Source organism: Poromitra crassiceps (assembly GCF_964638095.1).
Source record: "Poromitra crassiceps genome assembly, chromosome: 4".
In the NCBI taxonomy this organism is placed as follows: domain Eukaryota; kingdom Metazoa; phylum Chordata; class Actinopteri; order Beryciformes; family Melamphaidae; genus Poromitra; species Poromitra crassiceps.
In genome coordinates, this window is record NC_139626.1 from 42751490 (window position 1) to 42763989 (window position 12500).

The 12500-nt window shown below is 46.5% G+C and overlaps 1 protein-coding gene across 4 annotated transcripts in view; it reads left to right on the forward strand.

The window, feature by feature from the left end:
* Nucleotides 1-12500, forward strand: part of rbm47 (RNA binding motif protein 47) — a 56549-nt gene that overhangs the window by 1530 nt on the left and 42519 nt on the right. The window lies entirely within an intron of this gene.

Sequence of the window (12500 nt, forward strand, 5' to 3'; positions counted from 1 at the left end):
TTTAGAGGCTGTGTGTTGTGTGCGTGTGTACGTATGGCCGGGCGTGTGTGTGCGTGTGTTGTGGTGTGTGCGTGTGTTGTGTGTGTGTGCAGTTGTGTGTGTTTGTGTGTACAAAGGTGGCTATCCAGCTGATTTCCCCCCAGGACAGCTGTCTTTCCAACAGCCAGTACTATATCACTGACCCAGACTGTAGTCTAGTAGAAATGCCCAAAGCCTCTAAATTCAGCAGATGCTCATGTCTTTAACTGTTCAGTCGGGAGTGTAAATGCTTTGGAGGTGATCAGTATTTTTCTTTAAATAGACACCTTGTTAAAACGATTCTTACAAAATGTTGCTAAATGTAAAATGAGTGTGAGGCTGCTAAATTATGAGTATTTCACTATGTACTAAGCTCTGCAGGGGCAGAGAAATAATTTGATAACAGTCTGTGAATAATCTGAAGAGGCCCCAGCTTCACTAAACTTACAGAGAGCCACAAGCCACTTCTAAACATGAAGTCTGGACCATGGCCGGTTAGTCAGAGCAGGATATTTGCCGGTTTTACCCTTCTAGACACGAGGGATTTTTCTTTCTAAATCTCTTCTAGATCTCTGCCCAACACTTTTCTCCACTATTCCATAATGCACACGTCTCACTGCGAAGTTCCCGATGCATTCCGACGCATTCAGGCGATAACGTGGGGTGGCAATGTGCCAAAAAGTGAGCGCTCAAAGGTCTCAAAATAGTGGTCGCCCTAACGTTAAACGGTGGATGATTTTAAAAGTGGCATTCAAGTCATATCTGACTACTTTTCAATTTATTTCTCCCCACAAAAGTTAGGCTATATGTCTCGATTATGTACATGTAATGCGACAGTATCACGCGATTGTGCGAACGATACGTGAACGTTAATAGCGGGCACTTATCGTCCAATACTAGCCTAATGCAGTAGTATTTCATCTCCTTGTTGTATTTCCAAACTGGCAGATGGGGGGAAAACAAACGATTCAACTTTTACTTGTTTACTCACCAATTTGGCTCTCTTCCAAATAATCCAGCCACGTAACTACGTCCATTCATGAAATTATTAAATAGCACGGGGACATTAATGCTTTGTAATGTGCCATTTAACCACCCGCCCAGGCGTCATGCTCCAGAACATGAGCTGGGAGCTGCTAAACTACAGCCGCTCTGCCAGCGACACGGACCTTATGCTAGGGGCTCTCGGGTGGTACTGATCCGCACACAGCAGATAAGTGTTTCTAAACATGCAGGCCGACCCCGGCTAACGTCTGGTAATGATCAGGAGTTCACTGCATGTTTAGAAGGGGCTATAGAAGGTTTAGAGGTCTTGGAGTGTGAGCGATAAGTTACAGTTACAGTATGACATTACCCTGCCCTGACAATCACCTGTAGTAGAGAGGACACCTCTAACACACACACACACACACACACACACACACACACACACACACACACACACACACACACACACACACACACCAGCCTGTATGTATGAGGCACAGTCTCCACTTGACTCAGTCACCCTTCTCTGCACTCCCGTTCGCATGGTGCGCGCGCACGTGTGTGTGCGTGTCCTACGTCTCAGACAGCAGACTTCCTTTACTGTAAATAGTCGGACCAGTTTAAGGTGTGTGAAAGGTGTGCGTGCCTGTCAGACCAGATGAGACTGACACGTGGCTAGAGCTGCAACTAACGATCTACAGTATCTATCTATCTATCTATCTATCTATCTATCTATCTATCTATCTATCTATCTATCTATCTATCTATCTATCTATCTATCTATCTACAGTATCTATCTATCTATCTTCTACAGTATCTATCTATCTGTTTGAGGGATCATTGCAAAAAAGTTGTGTAATGTAAATGTGTATATATAATATAATTATAATATATAATTATAATTATATATATTTATATTTATATTATAATATATTATATATAATTATATATATATATATATATATATATATATATATATATATATATATATATATATATATATATATATATATATATATATATTATAATATAATATAATATAATATATATATTATAATAAATGTGTATATATAATATAAGAATATCTGCCAATATATTGATATCAGAATTGTTTTGGGCGGCTGTAACTCAAGAGGTAGAGCGGGTCATCCACTAATCGCTTTGGATAAAAGAGGTCGGTGGTTCGATTCCCGGCTCCTCCAGTCTGCATGTCTCCACTAGCAGCCAGTGGAGAGAGTAGGTGGGTTTCCATCCACCTGTTTAATGCACATTTTCAATTTGCGCATTAAAAAACCTGAGTGGAAACTGGAAACGCTGCAAAATTTGAACAAACCTCAAAATATTGCAAAAAAGTGTTTACGCTTGAGGGAGGTGGAAAAGTTGGTGTATCGATGAAAGGAAAATGCGATACTGTAAGTGCAGTGGAAACAGATTAAGCGAATCTTTAGCCAAACTCCATTCAAAAACCATGCAATTTGAACGGAAGAAGACTGCGGGATTGAAGAGTGGGGCCTGGTGATCCATTTTACGTACCTCTGTATAATCAAGAAACTTGAAATTAATAGTGTATGTTTTTCATAGCAAGACAGTGGCACGCACATATCGGATATTGGTGAAATGTTAGCAGATCAGCAGAGGCAGACAGCAGTGTGCTCACCAAGCCTTCCATCATGTTTTCCTCCTGCATGTTTTCTCTTTACCTCACGTTCATTCAGAGAACACGGGGTTAATTTCCCTCGTTTGACTGGTGTCTGGCACTCTTTTCATCACTCCACTTGGTGGCGCCTCGTGGATGGAAACGCGCACAATGGCGACTTTCTGAAAATCCAGTTAAAAATGACCATACCTTTGGATGGAAAGCCAACCAGTAATAAACATGTGTTTTCTATAGGGATGGGCATCGAATTTCGAATTTTCGAATAATCGTTGTTATTATCAAGGTCGACTTTTATTATTGAAATTCGAAATTCGTTTATTGAAAGAAAAAGAAAAAAAAATTTTTTTTGGGGTGAGTGAAATGTTGCATTGTCTCCCCTGATTCTTAGTATAGTCGAATCGCTTGGTTTGAGCAAGTAAAACAATTTTTATAAGCAACCTCTCCCTCTTCATGGGATTTCATCTGCCATTCATTTTTCCATAAACCTTGCTTAAAATGCTTATACAAATTGTTTTACTTGCTCAAACCAAGCGATTCGACTATACTTAGAATCAGGGGAGACAATGCAACATTTCACTCACAAAAATAAAAATAAAAAATAAAATAAAAAAATACATTTTTATTTTTTTTTACATTTTATTTTTTATTTTCGAATTTCGATTAAAAGTCGACTTTGGCCAGCGAATTTCGAATAGTGTTTTTGCTAGAAATGCCCATCCCTAGTTTTCTATAGCGCTTTTCAAGGACTCAAAGACGCTGAGTGGCTTTATTAGAGATTGGTTCAAGAGATGAACCACTTTTCAGAATGATCTTATCTGGCAACTCACTGTATCACATTCCATGACAGGAACAGGAACAGGGAGTCAACCAAGACACATATATATAGGCTATCACAGGGAGTCAACCAAGACACAAATATATAGGCTATCACAGGGAGTCATCCAAGACACAAATATATAGGCTATCACAGGGAGTCATCCAAGACACATATATATAGGCTATCACAGGGAGTCATCCAAGACACAAATATATAGGCTATCACAGGGAGTCATCCAAGACACAAATATATAGGCTATCACAGGGAGTCATCCCAGACACAAATATATAGGCTATCACAGGGAGTCATCCCAGACACAAATATATAGGCTATCACAGGGAGTCATCCAAGACACAAATATATAGGCTATCACAAGGAGTCATCCAAGACACAAATATATAGGCTATCACAGGGAGTCATCCCAGACACAAATATATAGGCTATCACAGGGAGTCATCCCAGACACAAATATATAGGCTATCACAGGGAGTTATCCAAGACCCAAATATATAGGCTATCACAAGGAGTCATCCAAGACACAAATATATAGGCTATCACAGGGAGTCATCCAAGACACAAATATATACTGTAGTGTTATCGTTGATGGACTTAAAATGAACTTTCGCTCATCTGGCTGCAGCGATGTGACAAGGCCGACGGAGGAAGAAACGATCTCAGCAGAGTATAGTGAAATACTAACCTAAGGTTTTCTACACGCTTGTTAACAATTCACATAAGTACCTATATGAGCACATAAAACACATTATAACATGAGTGTTAAGTTTTCATATATATATATAAGAGGGGGCTGCAATTAGGGTATCAAGTAGTAGGGGCGCCACATTTCTTACTAAAAAGGGTGAATGATAGCCATATTACTGTCAATGAACAGAGAGCTGGAGGAGAAGGAAAAATAAACCCCAGAGAGTATCAGATGCCCCCTCCATATATAAACTAAAAGCGGAGGCTGTGTCGTTAAGCCTAGGGTCATATTCTGGCTCCTGTCTGTTTTCCCCCTCTCTGTAATTCTTATATATATATATATGAAAACTTAACACTCATGTTATAATGTGTTTTATGTGCTCATATAGGTACTTATGTGAATTGTTAACAAGCGTGTAGAAAACCTTAGGTTAGTATTTCACTATACTCTGCTGAGATCGTTTCTTCCTCCGTCGGCCTTGTCACATCGCTGCAGCCAGATGAGCGAAAGTTCATTTTAAGTCCATCAACGATAACAGTAGGCTATCACAAGGAGTCATCCAAGACACAGATATATAGGCTATCACAGGGAGTCATCCAAGACACAAATATATAGGCTATCACAGGGAGTCATCCAAGACACAAATATATAGGCTATCACAGGGAGTCATCCAAGACACAAATATATAGGCTATCACAGGGAGTCATCCAAGACACATATATATACAGGCTATCACAAGGAGTCATCCAAGACACAAATATATAGGCTATCACAGGGAGTCATCCAAGACACATATATATAGGCTATCACAGGGAGTCATCCAAGACACAAATATATAGGCTATCACAGGGAGTCATCCAAGACACAAATATACAGTATACCGGTAGGCTATCTCTCTGCTTTTATGTTGTGCGAAGTGTACGATGCGGCTGAAGTGTGTTTCGGCAGCAAGTATCCAGCGGCCTTAATTGTCAGCACTCGTACTGGGGCCTGCTCTAGTTTCGAGAGGAGGGGAGGGGAGCGGGTACGGGGGGGGGGGGGGGGGGTGGAGGGGAGTTGGGGGGGGGGGGGGGGGGGGGGCAGGTTAGGTGCCAGTGGGAAACAGTGGTGGCTACAGTTAGGTGGCAGAGAAGAATAGATCTCTTTCTCTCTTTCAACCCATAGACGTTTCGACGAATAGTTCGCCCAACAAAGTGAAGATTCTGTCGTGGTACTCTCGTGCCCGTTGAGACACAGAAGTGAAGTTTGTCCATTTAACACACAGGGAGGATGCCAGCACCATTGGAGAGGAAACCAGTCACCAGTGACTTCAGTAGAGTACAGCTGAAGTCAGTGGGGACTGGTTTTCTCTGCTGAACTGTTTCTTTAATAAGATCAGGAAGCTGATTTGTCTAAAGGGAGGTCATACTGCGTTGGAGGAGAAATAGCAGAAACACACAGCACACTCAAATACACACACACACACACACACACACACACACACACACACACACATATGGTGCTGTCACATGACTGTCACATGATCATCTCATGCTTCTTATGAGGAAGCACAGATTTAATCGTGTGTGTGTGTGTGTGTGTGTGTGTGTGTGTGTGTGTGTGTGTGTGTGTGTGTGTGTGTGTGTGTGTGTGTGTGTGCGTGTGTGTGGGAAACAAAGGCATACATCTAATCCACCAACACTAAAACAGCAAAGTATAGAGACTAATCCAGCTGAGAGAGAAAGAGAGGAGAGAGGGAGAGAGAGGGAGGGAGAGAGAGGGAGGGAGGGAGGGAGAGGAGAGCCTGTTAGCACTATTGTGTTGTTTATGAAACACCTGTAACAAGATCTGATCACCCTCTCCCTCGCTCTCTTTCCCCCTCTCTATTTGTCAGAAACACATGCACGCACGCACACACGCACACGCGCACACACACACACACACACACACACACACACACACACGCACACACACACACCTGGAAAGCACAATGGCTGCATTCTTCCTCTCTTTTTCTATCCTCTCCCTCTCTCGTCTCTCCCCCTCCATCTCTCTCTCTCCCCCTCCATCTCTCTCTCCCTCTCTCCCCCTCCCTCTCTCTCTCCCTCTCTCTCCCCCGCTTTCCCGTTCTCTCTCTCCTGTCTCCCTCTCTCTCTCATTCTCCCTCTCTCTCTCCTCTCTCTCCCTCCATCTCTCTCTCTCTCCTCCGATTGGACCAAAGTCTGAGCAGCAGCGTGACGAAGGGAGGCTTGGAATGGTGGGATGTAAAAAAAGAAAGAAAGAAAGCGGTAGTAAAGGAGCAGTAGGCTGGTAGGACATAATACTGAAGTCCTGTGGAAGAGGGAACACGAGCAAAACACCATTAGTGTGAATGTAATCAGGACTGACAGGCCTGGGGTTGTGGTCCAGTAGTCGCCGCCTTCTTTTCCATCTCTCCTCCCATTTTGAAAAGTAAAAATAAATAAGTAAAACATATTGTGCATTTTCTCTCTCTTGTGGAAAATGTGGCATGGTGTCAACCAGCGATTCCCAGCCCGTGGGCCAGGGCTCACTGCTGGGCCACGGATGTATATAGCAAGTGGTCCGCCAAATGATTTAATTTGTAATCAATTATTAGTTAATTAGCCTATTGCAGACAGCCCCTCACTTTTAGTTTCTGATTTCTGTGTGGTGCTGATGGACAGCTCCTTTCGGCGTTAATGCATTATTTGGCCTCCGTACTGTTTATGGTCGGGTGTGGGCCGCGAACACTTTTGAGATTTTCAAGTGGTCCGTGAGTCAGAACAGGTGTAAACAGCCAGATGGCCAGTAAGAGCGTGAGTCAGAACAGGTGTAAACAGCCAGGTGGCCAGTAAGAATGTGAGTCAGAACAGGTGTAAACAGCCAGGTGGCCAGTAAGAGCGTGAGTCAGAACAGGTGTAAACAGCCAGGTGGCTAGTAAGAGCGTGAGTCAGAACAGGTGTAAACAGCCAGGTGGCCAGTAAGAGCATGAGTCAGAACAGGTGTAAACAGCCAGGTGGCCAGTAAGAGTGTGAGTCAGAACAGGTGTAAACAGCCAGGTGGCCAGTAAGAGCGTGAGTCAGAACAGGTGTGAACAGCCAGGTGGCCAGTAAGAGCGTGAGTCAGAACAGGTGTAAACAGCCAGGTGGCTAGTAAGAGTGTGAGTCAGAACAGGTGTAAACAGCCAGGTTGGCCAGTAAGAGCGTGAGTCAGAACAGGTGTAAACAGCCAGGTGGCCAGTAAGAGCGTGAGTTAGAACAGGTGTAAACAGCCAGGTGGCCAGTAAGAGTGTGAGTCAGAACAGGTGTAAACAGCCAGGTGGCCAGTAAGAGTGTGAGTCAGAACAGGGGTAAACAGCCAGGTGGCCAGTAAGAGTGTGAGTCAGAACAGGTGTAAACAGCCAGGTGGCCAGTAAGAGTGTGAGTCAGAACAGGTGTAAACAGCCAGGTGGCCAGTAAGAGTGTGAGTCAGAACAGGTGTAAACAGCCAGGTGGCCAGTAAGAGTGTGAGTCAGAACAGGTGTAAACAGCCAGGTGGCCAGTAAGAGTGTTGGATGGAGGGCATAGTCTACATTTCAACCATACATTTAATGCTTTTGTTAGTTAAGTCGAACCCAAACCATAACCCTAGTGTTAATGAAGTTGTTTTACTTGACTAACCATAACCAAAGTTGTGTTATTGGCATTTAAAGGTTGGAAAGGCGGTGAGATTTTCAAATCAACTGCCGTTTTGTTCCAAATGTATGTTGAGATTGTATGTATGGTTTAGGAAATGTAAAATGCCAGCGTTTTATTCTGGCGACTGGGTTGAAACAGGTGACCACTAACTGAAGGCTCTATCACCACTCCTCTCTCTCCTCTCCTTCTCTCCTCCCCCCATCCCTCCCTCTGTGGTGACACTAGTGAACCCTCTCTCATCCCATCCTCTCTCCTCCCCTCTCCTCTCCTCTCTTCTCGTCTCCTCTCCTCTCCTCTCCTCTCCTCTCCTCTCCTCTCCTCTCCTCTCCTCTCCTCTCCTCTCCTCCTCTCGTCTCCTCTCCTCCCCCTCTCTCCCCTCTCTTCTCTCCTGTCCTCTCCCTCTCCTCTCCTCTCTTCTCTCCTCTCCTCTCCTCTCTCCTCTCCTCTCCTCTCTCCTCTCTTCTCCTCCCCCTCTCCTCCTCTCTTCTCTCCTCTCCTCTCCCTCTCCTCTCCTCTCCTCTCTCCTCTCCTCTCCTCTCCTCTCCTCCTCTCTTCTCCTCCCCCTCTCCTCCTCTCCTCTCTCCTCTCCTCTCTTCTCTCTCTCCTCCGCCCTGCTTCCACTCACACACTAATGCTGTTATAATGCTTCATTTCACCTGCACTTTGCTCCTCCGCCTCCTATTCTCGCCTGCTTTTGTCTGTTTGTGTCTTTTGCTTTCGTTTAGCAGGATTAGATCGATTGATTGCACACACACACACACACACACACACACACACACGCATGCACATGCACACACACACACACACACACACACACACACACACACACACACACACACACACACACACACACACACTGCCTGTTCTCAAACAGGCTCTTGCATACCTGTTGCTATACACACACAATGGGCTAGTTGTCTGGACTGCAGGCCAAGAGGTAAGGTGTGTGTGTGTGTGTGTGTGTGTGTGTGTGTGTGTGTGTGTGTGTGTGTGTGTGTGTGTGTGTGTGTGTGTGTGTGTGTGTGGTGTGATGTGTGTGTGTGTGTGTGTGTGTGTGTGTGTGTGTGTGTGTGTGTGCGTGTGTGCGTGTGGGTGTGTGTAAGTAAAACGAGGGGAAGGAAAGTTAATGTGGGTGCGTTGGGGCCACAGAATCTACTATACTACAGTATGATAATGTCCAACAACAACAACAACATCATACCTGATGAAGACCCGCAACAACATCATACCTGATGAAGACCCGAAGGGGTCGAAACGTTGTATGAGCTTTAATTAAAATTGTGGTCGCTGGAGCGTCAACAGTGTGCGGACTTCCTCTTCTTTCTATAATGTCCAACAACACACATGCACACGCACACACCCCTGCCCTGCTGGAATGGAATGTTCCATGGGCCTGGCTGGCTCTGTGATCCCATTCACAAAACAGACAGAGTAGCCAGACGTTCACGCGCGCGCACACACACACACACACACACACACACACACACACGCACACACACACACAGCCTCATCCATGTCTCTTCTCTCTCTCTCTCTCTCGCTCTCTCTCACACACACACACACACCTCGCTCTGTCTCTCTGTTCACACTCCTCTCTCTCCTTTGTTTGCGGGTGTAATTCCAGCCTGCCGCTCGGTGCAGAGCAGGTGTGCGGGCTGATTGTACAGCGTGAGGGTTTGTCACCGTGGCCCTGGTGTGCGTGACAGCGCTGAGCGGCCCCGGTGTGCGTGACAGCGCTGAGTGGCCCCGGTGTGTGTGACAGCGCTGAGCGGCCCCGGTGTGCGTGACAGCGCTGAGCGGCCCCGGTGTGTGTGACAGCACTGAGTGGCCCCGGTGTGCTGTCAGTGGCCCCGGTGTGCGTGACAGCGCTGAGTGGCCCCGGTGTGCTGTCAGTGGCCCCGGTGTGCGTGACAGCGCTGAGTGGCCCCGGTGTGCGTGACAGCGCTGAGTGGCCCCGGTGTGCGTGACAGCGCTGAGTGGCCCCGGTGTGCGTGACAGTGCTGAGTGGCCCCGGTGTGCGTGACAGTGCTGAGTGGCCCCGGTGTGCGTGACAGCGCTGAGTGGCCCCGGTGTGCGTGACAGCGCTGAGTGGCCCCGGTGTGCGTGACAGCGCTGAGTGGCCCCGGTGTGCGTGACAGTGCTGAGTAGCCCCGGTGTGCGTGACAGTGCTGAGTGGCCCCGGTGTGCGTGACAGTGCTGAGCGACCCGGTGTACGTGACAGTGCTGAGCGACCCGGGGTACGTGACAGCGCTGAGTGACCCAGGGTGCGTGACAGCGCTGAGTGGCCCCGGTGTGCGTGACAGCGCTGAGTGGCCCCGGTGTGCGTGACAGCGCTGAGTGGCCCCGGTGTGCGTGACAGTGCTGAGTGGCCCCGGTGTGCGGGACAGTGCTGAGTGGCCCCGGTGTGCGTGACAGCGCTGAGTGGCCCCGGTGTGCGTGACAGTGCTGAGTAGCCCCGGTGTGCGTGACAGCGCTGAGCGACCCGGTGTACGTGACAGTGCTGAGCGACCCGGGGTACGTGACAGCGCTGAGTGACCCAGTGTGCGTGACAGCGCTGAGTGGCCCCGGTGTGCGTGACAGCGCTGAGTGGCCCCGGTGTGCGTTAGGGTTGTCAAAAGTACAGATAGTATCAATAAGTATTAATACAAAAGAAATTACCGCATACAAAACTCATTTGCAACAGGTATTTAACAGTATCGATAAGTATGAATACTACTAATTTTAAATGGATACAATACTCATTTGCAACAGGTATTGATAGTATCGATAAGTATGAATACTACTAATTTTAAATGGATACAATACTCATTTGCAACAGGTATTGATAGTATCGATGAAGTATGAATACTAAAAATGGTATCGCCTATCGATATTTCCCTGGGTATATCGGTATCGAAGTTAGAAATTCTAGTATCGTGACATCCCTAGTGTGCGTGACAGCGCTGAGCGGCCCAGGCATTGTGTGCTGTGGGTCTGTCTCTACACTTTAGGAGGCGTTAGCTGGAGTTGGCCGGCGCTGAATTCCAGCAGCTTTTCATTCAGCTCTTATCTGCCTCTTATACGTTCCCTTCTCAGTTTCCTGCTCTCTCTCTCTCTCTCTCTCTCTCTCTCTCTCCCTCTCTCTCTCTCTCTCTCTCTCTCTCTCTCCTCTCTCTCTCTCTCTCCTCTCTCTCTCTCTCTCTCTCTCTCTGTGTGCATGCTAGAGAGAGAAAGACTTAACTTTCCAGGGCAGCAGGTAAAGTGATAATTGCCAGGTGTAAGATCGCCACAAGATAAGTGGCCGTACATGCGGTTTGGTAGACACACAGCACCCTCGGGTGTCGATGAGTGTAATGATCTGTTAAAAACCATGCAGGCGATAGGCTTTATCATGTGGTCTTTGGCTGTTGGGTGTAATTACAGATATTATAGGTTGGGGTTATCTGTTGAAAGGGATGCCACAAGGAAGGCAGGAGACGTCAGTCAGAAGCGATGATGGAACTACATGGATTAAATGATGTGATGTTTGCATGAAGGTTTGACTTAGGCGTGCACATTTAACTTTCAAATCATGCAGGTGGCTTCACCGCCCCTTAAAGGAACAGTTCACCCAAAAATGAAAGCGAAAGAAAAGCAGTCAACGGGGACTTTTCTCTCAATGGGGACTGGTTTTCTTTGCAGTTGTGCAGGCAACCTCCCTGTGTGTTACTGTATATGGACAAACTTCACATGTGTTTCAACAGGCATGAGGGTGAGTAGATAATGCTATATACAATAGATGATGACGTAATTTTCATTTTTGGGTGAACTGTTCCTTTATTCTATTCTATTCTAGTCTAGTCTATTCTATTCTCTATGTACTGTACGCTCTCTATTATATTGCTGCTGTCAAGTAAAATCCTTGCATGCATCTCCTAAATCAGTGGTTCTCAAAGTGGGGTCCGGGGACCCCTAGGGGTCCTTGAGGGGGTTCCAGGGGGTCCCCAGCGAAAAGGGGAATAATTCATTTTCCCTATAATTCCATCCATAAGTAGGAACACAATGACAATGTGTGACTATTTCGGTCACGGGTTCCATACGCTTTCTGCAATAAATCGTATCAGAAGGGGGACCCTGGGACAAAAGAATGATCAGATGGGGGTCCATGGTTAGCTGGTCCACGGTCTAAGTTGTGTCCGTTTAGGGGGTCCTTGATGTGAAAAGGTTTGAGAAGAAAAACAATCATGTGTTCAACTTGACCACCATGTATTCTCTGACTTTGGGTTGAAAGTTTCACAAGGCCTGAACGTCTGAACCTCTCTCAACCCAGGAAAAGCGACATAGCCTACAGTGTGTGGAAGAGACAAAGATGAAAAGCATCCACATTGGAGTGACGAGATGCTCACATGACCTCAGCCATGACATGTCACATGACCTCAGCCATGAGGACAGTCAGCATGCTGACGTTAGCACAGCTACTGGCCACATAATAAGTAGCTGCAGTGTGGTTAAAAGCCCTGAGGATGACTCTCTCCCCCTCTCTCTCTCTCTCTCTCTCTCTCTCTCTCTCTCTCCCCCTCTCTCCCTCCTCACTGCGCAGGTGTTTGTGTGTTCTCTGGTTTTCTTGCTCCTTCACCTCTTCTCCCTCCCTCCCTCCCTCCCTCCCTCTCTCCTCTCTTTCTTCCCTCTCTCTCTCTCTCTCCT